The sequence below is a fragment of the Schistocerca gregaria genome, chromosome X (genome assembly GCF_023897955.1).
Source record: "Schistocerca gregaria isolate iqSchGreg1 chromosome X, iqSchGreg1.2, whole genome shotgun sequence".
NCBI lineage: Eukaryota > Metazoa > Arthropoda > Insecta > Orthoptera > Acrididae > Schistocerca > Schistocerca gregaria.
This window is the reverse complement of record NC_064931.1, coordinates 99,908,950-99,924,824: the sequence shown is the minus strand read 5'-3', so window position 1 is coordinate 99,924,824 and position 15,875 is coordinate 99,908,950. Positions and strand designations below refer to the sequence as shown.

The window sequence follows — 15,875 nt, the reverse complement described above, 5'->3', positions numbered from 1 at the left end:
AAACAGATATCAACTGAATTTTTATAAACAGGAACCCTCATTTTTATTACATATTCGTGTAGCACGTAAAGAAATATGAATGTTTAGTTGAACCACTTTTTTCGCTTTGTGATAGATGGCGCTGTAATAGTCACAAACATATGGCTCATAATTTTATACGAAAAGTTGGTAACAGGTAGGTTTTTCAAACTAAAATACAGAACGTAGGTACGTTTGAACATTTTATTTAGGTTGTTCCAATGTGATACATGTACCTTTGTAAACTTATCATTTCTGAGAACGCATGCTGTTACAGCGTGATTACCTGTAGATACCACATAATGCAATAAGTGCTCAAAATAATGTCCGACAACCTCAATACATTTGGCAATACGTGTAACTATATTCCTCTCAACAGCGAGTAGTTCGCCTTCCGTAATGTTCGCACATGCATTGAGAATGCGCTGACGCATGTTGTCAGGCGTTGTCGGTGGATCACGATAGCAAATATCCTTCAACTTTCCCCACAGAAAGAAATCCGGTGACGTCAGATCCGGTGAAAGTGCGGGCCATTGTATGGTGCTTCGACTACCAATCCACCTGTCATGAAATATGCTATTCAATACCGCTTCAACCGCACCCGAACTATGTGCCGGACATCCATCATGTTGGAAGTACATCGCCATTCTGTCATGCAGTGAAACATCTTGTAGTAACATCGGTACAACATTACGTAGGAAATGAGCATACATTGCACCATTTAGATTGCCACCGATAAAATGAGAGCCAATTATTCTTCCTCCCATAATGCCGCACCATACATTAACCTGCCAAAGTCGCTAATGTTCCACTTGTCGCAGCCATCGTGGATTTTCCGTTGCCTAATAGTGCATATTATGCCGGTTAACGTTACCGCTGTTGGTGAATGACGCTTCGTCGCTAAATAGAATGCGTGCGAAAAATCTGTCATCATCCTATAATTTCTCTTGTGCCCAATGTCAGAACTGTACACGACGTTCAAAGTGGTCGCCATACAATTACAGGTGCATAGAAATATGGTACGGGTGGAATCGGTGTTGATGTAGCATTCTCAACACCGACGTTTTTGAAATTCCCGATTCTCGCGCAATTTGTCTGCTACTGATGTGCAGATTAGCCGCGACAGCAGCTAAAACACCTACCTGGGCATAATCATTTGTTGCAGGTCGTGGTAGACGTTTCTCATGTGGCTGAACACTTCCTGTTTCCTTAAATAATGTAACTATCCGTCGAACGGTCCGGACACTTGGATGATGTCGTCCAGGATACCGAGCAGCATACATAGCACACGTCCGTTGGGCATTTTGATCACAATAGCCATACATCAACACGATATCAACCTTTTCCGCAATTGGTTTGCGGTTCATTTTAACAGGGGTAATGTATCACGAAGCAAATACCGTTAGCACTGGCGGAATGTTACGTGATACCACCTACTTACACGTTTGTGACTATTACAACGCCATCAATCACAAAGCGAAAAAAGTGGTCCAACTAAAACATTCATATTTCTTTACGTACTACACGAATATGTAGTAAATATGGCGGTTCCTATTTAAAAAACCGCAGTTGATATCCGTTTGACCATGGCTGCTCCATCTAGCGGGCCAACCATAGCACCATCTGGTTTCCTCCTTCAAGCTAGAGAAGTTTCTTTGTAGTTTTTTCGTTTGATGCCTATTTCGTGGGATATTTGGACCACCCTGCATACATAAATGATTTGGTGGACAAGACATTCAGCAAATTTGCGGTTGTCTGCTGATGATGCTGTGGTGTACGGTAAGGTGTCGAAATTGAGTGTCTGTAGGAAGATACAAGACGACATAGACCAAATTTTTAGTTGGTGCCATGAATGGCAACTAGCTCTAAATATGGAAAAATGTAAGTTAATGCGGATGAGTAGGAGGAACAAACCTGCAATGTTCGGGTACAGTATTAGTAGTGTGTGAGAAATACGATAGGGAAGGTGAGGGGCCGACATTGGTTTACTGGGAGAATTTTAGGGAAGTGTAGTACACCAGTAGAAGAAATCGCAAATAGGGCTCTGCTGCGACCTATTCTTGAGTACTGCTCGCGTGTTTGGGATCTGTGCCAGGTCGGACAGAGGGAAGACATGGAGGAAATTCAGAGACGGGGTGCTAGATTTGTTATCGGTAGGTTCGAACAACACGTAAGTGTTACGAAGGTGCTTCAGGAATTTAAATGGGAATGCCTGCAGGGAAGGCGACATGGTGAGAAAATATAGAGAACCGGCATTTGAAGCTGACTGCCGCCAACATCCATCACGCGTAAGGCCCACGACGTAATACACTACTGGCCATTAAAATTGCTACACCACGAAGATGACGTGCTACAGACGCGAAATTTAACCGACAGGAAGAAGATGCTGTGATATGCAAATGATTGGCTTTTCAGAGCATTCACACATGGTTGGTGTCAGTGGCGACATGAGGAAAGTTCCCCACCGATTTCTCATAAAGAAACAGCAGTTCACCGGCGTTGCCTGGTGAAACGTTGCTGTGATGCCTCGTGTAAGGAGGAGAAATGCGTACCATCACGTTTCCGAGTTTGATTAAGGTCGGATTGTAGCCTATCGCTATTGCGGTTTATCGGATCGCAACATTGCTGCTCGCGTTGATCGAGATCCAATGACTGTTAGCAGAATATGGAATCGGTGGGTTCAGAAGCGTAATACAGAACGCAGTACTGGATCCCAACGGCCTCGTATCACTATCAGTCGAGATGACAGGCATATTATCCGCATGGCTGTAACGGATCGTGCAGTCACGTCTCGATCCCTGAGTAAACAGATGGGGATGTTTGCAACACAACAACCATCTGCACGAACAGTTCGACGACGTTTGCAGCAGCATGGACTATCAGCTCGGAGACCATGGCTGCGGTTACCGTTGACGCTGCATCACAGGCACGACCGCCTGCGATGGTGTACTCGACGACGAACCTGGGTGCACGAATGGCAAAACGTCATGTTTTCGGATGAATCCAGGTTCTGTTTACATCATCATGATGGTCACAGTGAACGCACATTGGAAGCGTGTATTCGTCATCGCCATACTGGCGTGTCACCTGGCGTGATGGTATGGGGTGCCATTGGTTACACGTCTCGGTCACCTCTTGTTCGCATTGACGGCACTTTGAACAGTGGACGTTACATTTCAGATGTGTTACGACCCGTGGATCTACCCTTCATTCGATCCCTGCAAAACCCTACATTTCACCAGGATAATGCACGACCACATGTTACAGGTCCTGGATACAGAAAATGTTTGACTGCTGTCCTGGCCAGCACATTATCCAGATGTCTCACCAATTGAAAACGTCTGGTCAATGGTGGCCGAGCAACAGGCGCGTCACAATACGCCAGTCACTACTCTTGATGAACTGTGGTATCGTGTTGAAGCTGCATGGGCAGCTGTACCTGTGCACGCCATCCAAGCTCTGTTTGACTCAACGCCCAGGCGTATCAAGGCCGTTGTTACGCCCATAGGTGGTTGTTCCGGGTACTGATTTCTCAGGATCTATGCACCCAAATTGCCTGAAAATGTAATCACATGTCGGTTCTAGTATAATATATTTGTCCAGTTAATACCCGTTTATAATCTGCATTTCTTCGTGGTGTAGCAGTTTTAATGGCCAGTAGTGTATAAGAGAAATTAGGGCTCATACAGGAGCATATGGATATCCGTTTTCCCTTCGCTCTACTTGCGAGTGGAACAGGAATGGAAATGACTAGTAGTGATACAGGGTACCCTCCACCACGCACATTAAGGTGGCTTGCGGAGTATCTGTGTAGATGTAAATACAGAAGCTGAATCACTCTGTACATCACCAAGAACATAAGATTTGATCGAAATCATCAATCTGATAATGTAAAAACAAAAGTAACAAGTGTAACACTCGATGTGTTAGCGAAGACAAAACAATTCAGCTGTATGAAGAACTAGTAAGCAGACCGACGTGTGGTTTCTTCTTAGCTCTAACGACCACAGTCTTGAAATTTCTAACGTACAAACGTAGTTTTTAATATTTATTGCTGCCGAAGTATGTCGCCGACTTCGTTTTATAAATGAATCTACAATGGAATTTCGAAATGTGAGTCATATATTATTATGGCAAGCCAAGCGACTTTTATTCATTGCTGCACTCAATTTCAAAGTGACAAAGGTATGTGACACTATTTTTAATAGAGTCATTACGTTTATGTAAACAACGGTCGGAGCGACCTGCCAATCATTCGGTTTATTAACGATAGTAATCCGCTCCTCGGTCACGCAGCTATTCGAGAATCGCTGGGTGAACCTCGTCATTGTTGGAAAATCTGCGATTGCTGTGAATGAGTTCCTCGGTTATCGTCTGTCGTCAATAACCTCCGTTCCCCATCAGAATCCGCTCCAATAGCGGAACGGTCGCCGGCACAGTAGCTCAGCGTGTTCGGTCAGAGGATTTAGCTACCCTCTGTAATAAATAAAAAAAAACTGAGTGAACGAATCAACGAACAACCTGAACGGGTGTCATCGGACGTCCGCCACGAACAAATCAACGAACAATACAGAACAAAATGAGATTAAAAAACAGGTCAGTGCGTTGGATTGCCACGCACGGTGGCCCTGGTTCTATTCCCGGCTGGGGTGTTGTGCTGTCCTCATCATTATTTCATCCCCATTGTCGACGCGCAAGTCGCCCAATGTGGCGTCGCGCTCAATAAGACTTGCACTTGGTGGCCGAACTTCCAGCCTCGGAACTCCCGCCGACTGACGCCATAGGCTCATTTTCCATTTCCCAGTCAGAATTACTCACGTCTGGGCGGCTTTGGCCAAATTGTCGGCATCAGTTCACTACGAATTGGCCCAATTTGGTTCACATACAACCAGAATTTCACGGTGAATCTGCGTGCAATGTAGACATCTTGCTAACAAGAATCGTATTGTCCTACGTGCTTTCAATCTGAAGTACGATTGCAGCTGCCGCGCCGCTTCACTCGCACTTTGTGATGCACCTGTTACCCGTAGAACAGCAGAACTGTGTCTGCAGGGAAATCTGACAATGTAACCCCCTTGTTGGGCAATGGCTTTATTAGCATGGGATGACATGTGTAATTTAGTTTCTGAAGTCCCTACGTATATTCTTCGTTCCGGAACATTGGAAAGAATATTCGAAGAGAACATTACAGACATACATTATGTGATCAAAAGTATCCGGAAACCTAGCTGAAAATGACTTACAGGTTAAAAAAAAAAAGGTTCAAATGGCTCTGAGCACTATGGGACTCAACTGCTGTGGTCATTAGTCCCCTAGAACTTAGAACTACTTAAACCTAACTAACCTAAGGACATCACACACATCTATGGCCGAGGCAGGATTCGAACCTGCGACCGTAGCAGTCGCACGGTTCCGGACTGCGCGCCTAGAACCGCGAGACCACCGCGGCCGGCACTTACAGGTTCGTGGCGCCCTCAATCAGTAATGCTAGAATTCAATATGGTGTTGGCCCACCCTTAGCCCTGATGACAGCTTCCACTCTAGCATGGCATACGTTTAATCAGGTGCTGGAAGGTTTCTTGGGGAATGGCAGCCCATTCTTCACGGAGTGCTGCACTGAGGGGAGGTATCGATGTCTGTCGGTGAGGCCTGGCACGAAATCGGCGATCCAAAACGTCCCAAAGTTGTTCTATAGGATTCAGGTCAGGACTGTGCAGGTCACTCCTTTACAGGGATGTTTTTGTCGTGTAACCACTCCGCCACAGGCCGTGCATTATGAACAGGTGCTCAATCGTGTTGAAAGATGCAATCGCCATCTCCGATTTGCTCTTCAACAGTGGGAAGCAAGAAGGTGCCTAAAACATCAATGCAGGCCTGTGTTGTGATAGTGCCACGCAAAACAACAAGGGTGCAAGACCCCTCCATGAAGAACACGACCACATCATAACACCACCGCCTCCGAATTTTACTGTTGGCACTACACACGCTGGCAGATGACGTTCACCGGGCATTCGTCATATCCACACCCTGCCATCGGATCGCCACATTGTGTACCGTGATTCATCACTCCACACAACGTTTTTCCATTGTTCAATCGTCCAATGTTTAAGCTTCTTACACCAAGCGAGGTGTCGTTTTGCATTTACCGGCGTATGTGTGGCTTATGAGCAGCCGCTCGACCATGAAATCCAATTTTTCTCACCTCCCGCCTAACTGTCATAGTAATTGCAGTGGATCCTGATGCAATTTGGAATTTCTGTGTGATAGTCTGGATAGATGTCTGCCGATTACACATTACGACCCACTTCAACAGCGGCGGTTTCTGTCAGTCAGACGAGGTCGGCCTGTACGCCTTTGTGCTGTACGTGTCCCTTCTCGTTTCCTCTTCACTATCACATCGGAAACAGTGGGCCTAGGGATGTTTAGTAGTGTGACTCCAAATCACCTGACCCGGTTCGAAGTCCGTGCCTTCCGCGGAGCGCCCCATTCTGCTCTCTCACGATGTCTGATGACCACTGAGGTCGCTAATGTGGAGTACCTGGCAGTAGATGGCAGCACATTGCGCTTAATATGAAAAACGCGTGTTTTGGCGGTGTCCGGAAACTTTTGATCACGTAGTGCAAAATATGTGGAACTCGGTGAAACAGTAATAGTCAAGGGCGCACGCAAGTTTTTGTCTCAGTAGGAGCAACTCACACTCCTCATCTATGCGATTTAGAAATATGAGGTGATTACTATCTACTTAACATTCTATTCTATTGGTTTCTAAAATACACTTTTAGTACATGGCCAGTATTATAAACAATATAAAAGAATAATTACCGTTAAACCTATTCTGAAATTACCAGATTTTACGTTTCCTACATTTACATTATTTTCTTTTGGTCCCGCCGTAAACGCTGTTCCCACAGATAATTGTTTCCTTTCCATTAAAAGTTTCGTAAGAATAACATTTCCACATTAAGCGCTTTCGAACCAATATCGATTTTCGGATCGATTTTTATGGTAATTACATCGTGTTTTTGCTCTCGCACAACCTGTGGGATAACGAATAACATAAAACTGTATAGTTTTTTTCAGATTTTAAACAGTTTTGGGTTCGTTGAAAAATATTCTAATGTACTCGCTCTGTCTGGTATGACCTGCCCTTACCACTTACCACGGACTGATAGCTGTGACAAATTTAAAGTGCCTGTGAAAACAGGCCATGCCAGGTAAGGAGGTCCCAAACACAGTGATATTTCGACATCAAAATAATATCTGTTATACATGACCTAAAATACAGGGTGTAAACGGTATAAGGCGTCAAAATTATACAGATGGTACATCTCGGTGTGCTTGACAAAAAAGTCTAATGACATTTTCTTGTATCATATACTTTATTTTTGTATTATTAAAACCTAATGTACGTAGGATAGTTAGTACACGCATTTCTGTTTACGTAGTCAACCGACAGTACACGGCGTACCGAGCTTATTGCCTACAATGACGGGGCGGCCAGAGAAAGGCAACAAGCCGACCAGAGGATTGAAATCATTAGACGTGTACAACGACGTGGTGTAATAATCAGGTGGTACCGAAAAAAGGAATGTAAACGGTTTTTATGTTGTCAAGAACTTGTAATTCGCTTTACGTGAATTGAATACAATCAGTCTGTTTCTCAACAAGTCGATAACGAAGGTTGTAGTAGTAATGACAAGCTAATATCAAACACAGTGTATTTCCGCTAGTACAGATTCAATCAATCACCAAGTAGATAGTTGTGCATTAATTACAATCAACTGTTTCATCTTTTTACGGCAATGCCACAACGAATACTAAATTCACATTATTTTCCTTCTGTACAACAACATCGTAACGAAAAGAAAACCCATTACTTCGTTTCGTCTTACACCAATACTACAATAAATGTTCGAAATGACCACCATTCGCTTCTACACATGCTCCATTACGGCGAACCCAGTTTCGTCGCACTCGTTCAAACATACGCACATTGGCCTTTATGGTATTTGCAGCATCTAAAATCTTCTGCGTCAATTCGTTCACATTATTTACTGTCTCAGCATAAATAAGTTCCTTCATATGGCCCCAAAAGTAAAAATCCAGTGGATTTAAATCAGGGCTGCGTGCTGGCCATCGACGTGGACCCGAACGCCCGATCGATCGTCCTGGAAATCGACTATCCAAAAATCTGCGTACTCTGTGACCAATGCGGGGTGGAGCACCATCGTGGAGGAACCACATGTTATGACGTATGCCTAACGGAATGTCTTCTAATAACGTTGGTAAGAATGTTTCCTCTAGACGCGTTCGGGAATAGTTACCAGTCAAAAGTGCAGGTAAAACATAGGGTCCAATAACGTAATTATCGAGCATACCCGCCCACACATTTACGGAAAATCGTCGCTGAAAATGTGTTACCACTACGCGGAGAGAATTGTGTACTCTCCACGTGTGCATGTTATGGAAATTAGTTATTCCGTCGCGAGTGAAACACGTTTCATCTGGGACGAGTATTTTGTTGACAAAATCATGCTGCGCACTGTGTAACAAAAACCACTTTGAGAATTCACGTCGTGGAGGGAAATCCGGTTCTTCCAATGCTTGTACGCGTTGAATGTGGTAAGCCCGCAGACGCTCCTCTTGTAAAGTGCGATGAACGACAGTGTGCGATATACCCACGTGGCGGGCGATGCCTCTAGTACACTGAGAAGGATCCTCCTGGATGAGGTCCAGAATTCTTTCCTCAGCTTCCAATGTACGATCGGCGCGTTGTGGGCCTCTGCCTTCTGCGCGGGGCGGTAAAGAGGCAGTATCTCTCAATCGAAGGAAATTAAATACGTACTCGTCAGTTGTATTCTGTCGTGATGTAACAAAAGCGGAAAGCATATCAGAACAGAAGATACGTTTCGAAACGGACGAAAATTTACAAAGGTGCAGATAACTACTGAGTTTTATTAAGATGTAAATACATAATAATCGCATACAAGTAGAGAATTACAATGACACAAGCCTTTCGTGCACAGCAGCAAATGTCTTTCGTGCACGAAGTCGTCGTCGTGGGAAGCGTTCTCGATAAATTCGTACAGCTGCCCTCGCAACACCTTTTGCCTCGCTATAAATTAAATGCACATCGCATAGTTCAGCTATAGTAAATCTCCTTTCCATCCTAACAGTTAACAGAGTTGCAATAGCATCTGCACAGGTTATTCGCCTACTGTCGTCGCTCGATGTATTACAATGACGCAGCCACTCAGGCCGTAGTTGCCTATGTGTTTACGATTTACGCTCGCGATGTCAATACGCGCAGTGGGCAATAACAGGAACCGATTGCTTACGTACGTCCACCGCCAAGTATCTACTTTCCCAAAACCATTATCATGAGACGAACTGTTTTTTTTTCTGGGACAACCGTAGGAAATAGGCAAACATGTTACTAGACTTTTTTTGTCAAGCATTGCGAGATGTGCCATCTGTATAATTTTGGCGCCTTATACCGTTTACACCTTGCATGTTAGTGCGTGCTTCCTATCAAGCAAACAAGCTATTACCTTTACTAAGTATTTTTATTATATTTGAGGAGCGCCGGAACAAAAACCGATAAATCCTCATTTGCTGTTAATATAGAAAGTAACAAATAGTAATCTCTAAATGGCTCCACAAGCTATAAAAAGAAGAAACACACCATAAAACACTTGATGTCGCGTCGTGCTGGCAATTATTTTGTGGCAGCATGTATTATTACTCCCTTATCTCCCCCCTACAGCTCAAACACGCGAATGCAGCAGACGTGGATGCATCGGGTTTTGTTCCGGCGCTCCTCAAATACTAACGTAACTTCAAGCAAACTGAACACAAATAAATTTACCCCGTAAATATTACACTGGCAGTGCTATAAAATTACACAATTGACCGTATGTACACTGACTAATCTATTGTATCTGGACAATATCGTCTATCAGTCGAATGCTTTCTTCTAAGTTATTCTGGAGGAAACCAGGCACAATACCGTGGCCAACATGGACATGAGGGAAAGAGAAAAAGCAAATCAGCTTCAATCTAAAGCAGATCTGGAGTGAACACACTATAGTGACTCCCACACTTTGCACCTGAGCAACGCAGTATTTACCTTGTGCAGAGTACGGTGATAAGGGCGGTCGTGGACTGCTGTGGCGTGTGTCGGCGGAGGGTGCGTCGACTCCTTGCGAACCTGTTGACCTGACAATCCTACTCTACTGACTGGATATACAGTTGTAAATTGCCCTAAGTTTTCGTGACATGAAAAAATAATGTTTCCCCCGGCTAATTCAACTGGCCGTGTTTACTCGCTAAAGCTGAGCGACGCGTACACTGTTGCCCTCAAATTTTCCATAGAACACAGTTCGTAGTTTGTACTCTCCAGTCCGGTGATATTACGAGATTGTTGACCCAAATATGGGTGATATTAGACGCTCACGAACACACACACAGAAACAAAACGTCTCTTCCAGAACCACAACAGAGTGGGATGCGTTCTGTCCAACACACAGCCCTTCTAGGAAGGAAATGACTGGACAGACTTTCCCACCGTAGCGTGGTTTCGCCCCCTACCACAACTAGTGCAGCCAATGAGATGATTTGCTGCAACTTACGTTGGCAGAAATGCCAGTGACTCACTCTGTTGTGCTCCTTCCTGCGCCCCAAGAGTGGCCTCTCACTGCGTTCCTCAGTGCTTTCTTAAGTTAACAGGCTTTTTGGATAGCAGGTGTGGATCTCACGCCCTATACATGTGAGTGTCACATGAATTTTGCTTATGTCAGGCTGATGATGATCTTTTTGCGTTCGTATGTTTCCGCGTAAATGAAAGAGCTGTATTCTTCTTTATCACCACCGAAATGACACCCTGCTGCGTTAAGATGTTTACTTCAGTGCGGTTATGACACAGAAGACTCACCCAACGGTGACGCACTGTTGTGCGGTTATCTCCGCTGAAAATGTCAGGAGTGGTCCGCGCGTCACATCCCTAATTGAACTCCCATAGCAAGAGTTCGATTGAGTTTTGTGTCGCTGTGCCTGGCTCGGCTGGGAATCCTTGCTTAGACTTCAGTCCAATGCTACAGATTTTGTTGGTATTGAGTTCATTTGAGCCACGCATGAATTAATTACTCTCCATACTATGCAAATAGCGCGTTTCTAAGCAAAGAATAAATTCCAGAATGAGATTTTCACTCTGCAGCGGAGTGTGCGCTGATATGAAACTTCCTGGCAGATTAAAACTGTGTGCCCGACCGAGACTCGAACTCGGGACCTATGCCTTTCGCGGACAAGTGCTCTACCAACTGAGCTACCGAAGCACGACTCACGCCCGGTACTCACAGTTTGGAAGGTAGGAGACGGATACTGGCAGAAGTAAATCTGTGAGTACCGGGCGTGAGTCGTGCTTCGGTAGCTGAGTTGGTAGTACTCGCTTCGGCGGTGCATATACTAAAATTGGAACGATACAGAGAAGATTACCATGGCCCCTGCGCAAGGATGACACGCAAAATCGTGAAGCGTTGCACATTTTGCGCCGGCACGGTAGCTCAACGTGTTCGGTCAGAGGGTTAGCAGCCCTCTGTAATAAAAAAAAACTGAGTTAATGGATCAACAACGAACTTAAACGGATGTCTTACGACGTCCGCCCCAAGCAGATGCAACGAACCAAAGTGAACAAAATGAGATTTTAAAAAAAAAAAGTTGGTAGAGCACTTGCCCGCGAAAGGCAAAGGTCCCGAGTTCGAGTCTCGGTCGGGCACACAGTTTTAATCTGCCAGGAAGTTTCTAAGAATAAATTCATCAACTTGATGAGCAGAATTTATTTCTCGATATAAAAATTATTTTAGGCGGTGAAAATTATACTGTCACCCTACATATGCTTCCGCTTCCGAGTTAATTTTGTGCTAGAGTGAATCAACAGTTGATGCGTTGATTAACACAGCACAAAGTCACATAACTTCTCAACGTCAACTTCCATCCCTGCAAGAGATATCATCTGAATTGTCCAGCTCCTTCAAACCCAATATGTACCGTGACAGACACTCATAATATCAAATTTCTCTGTGAATACATATACAGGGTGAGTCATTGACTATTGCCATTTAGAATAACTCCGAAAGTATGATAATAGGTGAAAAGTTTGTGGACAAATGTTGCATGAGACAACGGGGGTCATAATATGACGTTGGTTTTTTGTTGCTAGGTGGGGTCGCGTCAGAGATATGAAGGTCAACTTTGTTTCTTTAAATGGGATGCTATAGTTTGGTATTTCTTTTCTGATAGCGGCTGTCGAGACGATTCCAATGATGTGTAACAGTAAGGTCTTTGAAGGCAATGAAGGTCACAAAGGTAACATGAACGTCCATTTACAGAAGGTGTTAGAAGTGATGACCATTGGTATCAATAAAGTGCTGCAATCTTCTTATCATGGATTAAGGGGTATTCCTTACCATCCGGCACTTATCAAGTACATGCTCTAACACTTCTCTCTCATATATCATGCAAATAGTAAATATTCGCCAAAGACGGCAGATCCATATAACGTGCCATTCACATGTAAACACTATTCGACGGTTTCGCAATACATCACTAATAGGAATGGTAAGACTAGTATCGTCGAACCAAGAGAATGTGAATGATGTATTCCTTCAAAGAACAAGTCGATATGCTTTTCATTTATGGAGAATTCCAACAAAATTCAGTGACAGTTGGAGACTTGTACGCTGAAAGATATCCTCAACGCACTCACCCTACACGCCGTACATTTAAATATGTGAATGATAAATTGAGAACAACTTGATCTTTAATGCATCGGAAATATATCCGGCAAAGGAAAGTTACTAACGAGGAAACTCTTGCCATTGCGGCTCGAGATCCTTGTGTTAGTCCGCCAGAGAAGTGTTGTTCGTGTTCTGCATTGCCATAAATATCATCGTTACCATATCATTCTCGTTCAAGAATTAACTGGTACGGATTGTATGCGTCGCACTGAATTCTGCCGATGGGCACAACTTCAGACTCAAAGGGATGACACATTTATTAATCTGAGTTTATTTACTGACGACGCTATATTCACGAACCATCGACATGTTAATTTGCATAACTTGCATTATTGGGCAACTGAAAATCCATGTTGCACACCGAAAACCGTTGTCGGTGAATGTATGGTGTGGGATTCTGGAGGACAGAATTATAGGCCCCTATTTCATCGAAGGAAATCTTAATGGTAAGAAGTACACTACATTCCTGCAAGAAACATTAGGTCTGTTATTGGAATAAATACCACTTCTCCAAAGCTTCAGACTGTGTTGGCTCCAGTTACACAGCTTGAGGCTGCAGTGCATGGCCATCACTGTTGTGGAACGTCTGTAGGGATCTAATGGACGTCCGTCCAGCACGACCCACGAGTCCACTGATCAGCCCGCATCAGTGGCCAACCCAGTTACTACTCTCATTGAGGTTGATCCCTCACCCGTGGTCGAGTGGCAGGTCGTCTCAGGGAGTGACAGGATGCGAAGGACATCCGAGGGGGGAGGGGGGCAAACATAGTGCCTCCCTGGTTAGTCTGAGAAAAAGGTTGCAAGTGCTATCTTTGGCTGCCAGTGTACCTCAGCCAAATGCGGTCGCTTGTCCTGTTTCTGAGAAAAACCTCTCAGTCTGCAGGATCCAGGTGGTCACAGAGGGTGGGATCATCTGTAGGTGGGAGCTCCAATGTTAGGCGTCTTTGGAGGGAAATGGATAGGTTAAAGTTAGATATAGTGGGAATTAGTGAAGCTCGGTGACAGGAGGAACAAGACTTTGAATCAGGTGAATACAGAGTTATAAATACAAAATCAAATAGGGGTAATGCTGGAGAAGGTTTAATAATGAATAAAAAAATAGGAGTACGGGTAAGCTACTACAAAAAGCATAGTGAATGCATTATTGTGGCCAAGATAGAGACGAAGCCCACGTCTACTACAGTAGTACAAGATTATATGCCAACTAGCTCTGCAGATGACGAAGAAATTGAAGAAATGTGTGATGGAATAAAACAAATTATTCAAATAGTGAAGGAAGACGAAAATTTGTCATGGGTGACTTGAATTGGCTAGTAGGAAAAGGGAGAGAAGGAAACTTAGTAGGTGAATATGGATTGGGGGGAAAAATGAAACAGGAAGACGTCTGGTAGAATTTTGCACAGAGCACAACTTCATCATAGCTAACACTTGGTTCAAGAATCATAAATGAAGGTTGTATACATGGAAGAAGCCTGGAGATACTGACAGGTTTCAGATAGATTATATAATGGTAAGACAGAGATTTAGGAACCAGGTTTTAAATTGTAAGACACTTCCAGGGGCAGATGTGGACTCTGACTACAATCTATTTGTTATGAACTGTAGATTGAAACAGAAGAACCTGCAAAAAGGTGGGAATTTAAGGAGATGGTACCTGGATAAACTGACTTAACCAGAGGTTATACAGAGTTTCAGGGAGAGCATAAGGGAGCAATAGACAGGAATGGGGGAAAGAAATAGAGTAGAGGAGGAATGGATTGCTTTGAGGGATCAAGTAGTGAAGGCAGCAGACGATCAAGTAGGTAAAAAGACGAGGGCTACTAGAAATCCTTGGGTAACAGAAGAAATATTGAATTTAATTTATGAAAGGAGAAAATATAAAAATGCTGCAAATGAGTCAGGCAAAAAGGAATAGAAACATCTCAAAAATGAGATCGACAGGAGGTGCAAAATGGCTAAGCAGGGATGGCTAGAGGACAAATGGAAGGATGTAGAGGCTTATCTCACTAGGGTTAAGATAGATACTGCCTACAGGAAAATTAAAGAGACCTTTGGAGAGAAGAGAAACACGTGTATGAATATCAAGAGCTCAGATAGCAACCCAGTTCTAAGCAAAGAAGGGAAGGCAGAAAGGTGGAAGGAGTATATAGAAGGTTTATACAAGGGCGATGTACTTGAGGACAATATTATGGAAATGGAAGAGGATGTAGATGAAGATGAAATGGGAGATATGATACTGCGTGAAGAGTTTGACAGAGCACTGAAAGACCTGAGTCGAAACAAGGCCCCGGAAGTAGACAACATTCCATTAGAACTACTGACAGCCTTGGGAGAGCCAGTCCTGACAAAACTCTACCATCTGGTGAGCAAAATGTATGAGACAGGCAAAATACCCTCAGACTTCAAGAAGAATATAATAATTCCAATCCCAAAGAAAGCAGGTGTTGACAGATGTGAATATTACCGAACTATCAGTTTAATAAGTCACAGCTGTAAAATACTACAGCGACTTCTTTACAGACGAATGGAAAACTGGTAGAAGCCAACCTCGGGGGAGATCAGTTTGGATTCCGCAGAAATATTGGAACACGTGAGGCAATACTGACCCTACGACTTAGCTTAGAAGCTAGATTAACGAAAGGCAAACCTACGCTTCTAACATTTGTAGACTTAGAGAAAGCTTTTGACAACGTTGACTGGCATACTGTCTTTCAAATTCTGAAGGTGGCAGGGGTAAAATACAGGGAGCGAAAGGCTATTTACACTTTGTACAAATCTGAGGTCATCAGTCCCCTAGAACTACTTCAACCTAACTAACCTAAGGACATCATACACATCCATGACCAGGGCGGGAATCGAACCTGCGACCTTAGCAGTCGCGCGTTTCCGGACTGCAGCGCCTTGAACCGCGTGGCCACCACGGTCGGCACAATTTGTACAGAAACCAGATGGCAGTTATAAGAGTCGAGGGACACGAAAGGGAAGCAGTGGTTTGGAAGGGGGTGAGACAGGGTTGTAGCCTCACCCCGATATTATTCAGTCTGTATATTGAGCAAGCAGTGA

The 15,875-nt window shown here is 44.0% G+C and overlaps 1 non-coding gene across 1 annotated transcript; it reads left to right on the top strand.

The window, feature by feature from the left end:
• The first annotated feature begins 11,457 nt into the window (after window positions 1-11,457).
• On the top strand, window positions 11,458-11,564 carry LOC126300039 (U6 spliceosomal RNA). The gene has a single exon (XR_007552861.1). It is a non-coding gene; the product is annotated as a U6 spliceosomal RNA (small nuclear RNA).
• The last annotated feature ends 4,311 nt before the right edge of the window (window positions 11,565-15,875 follow it).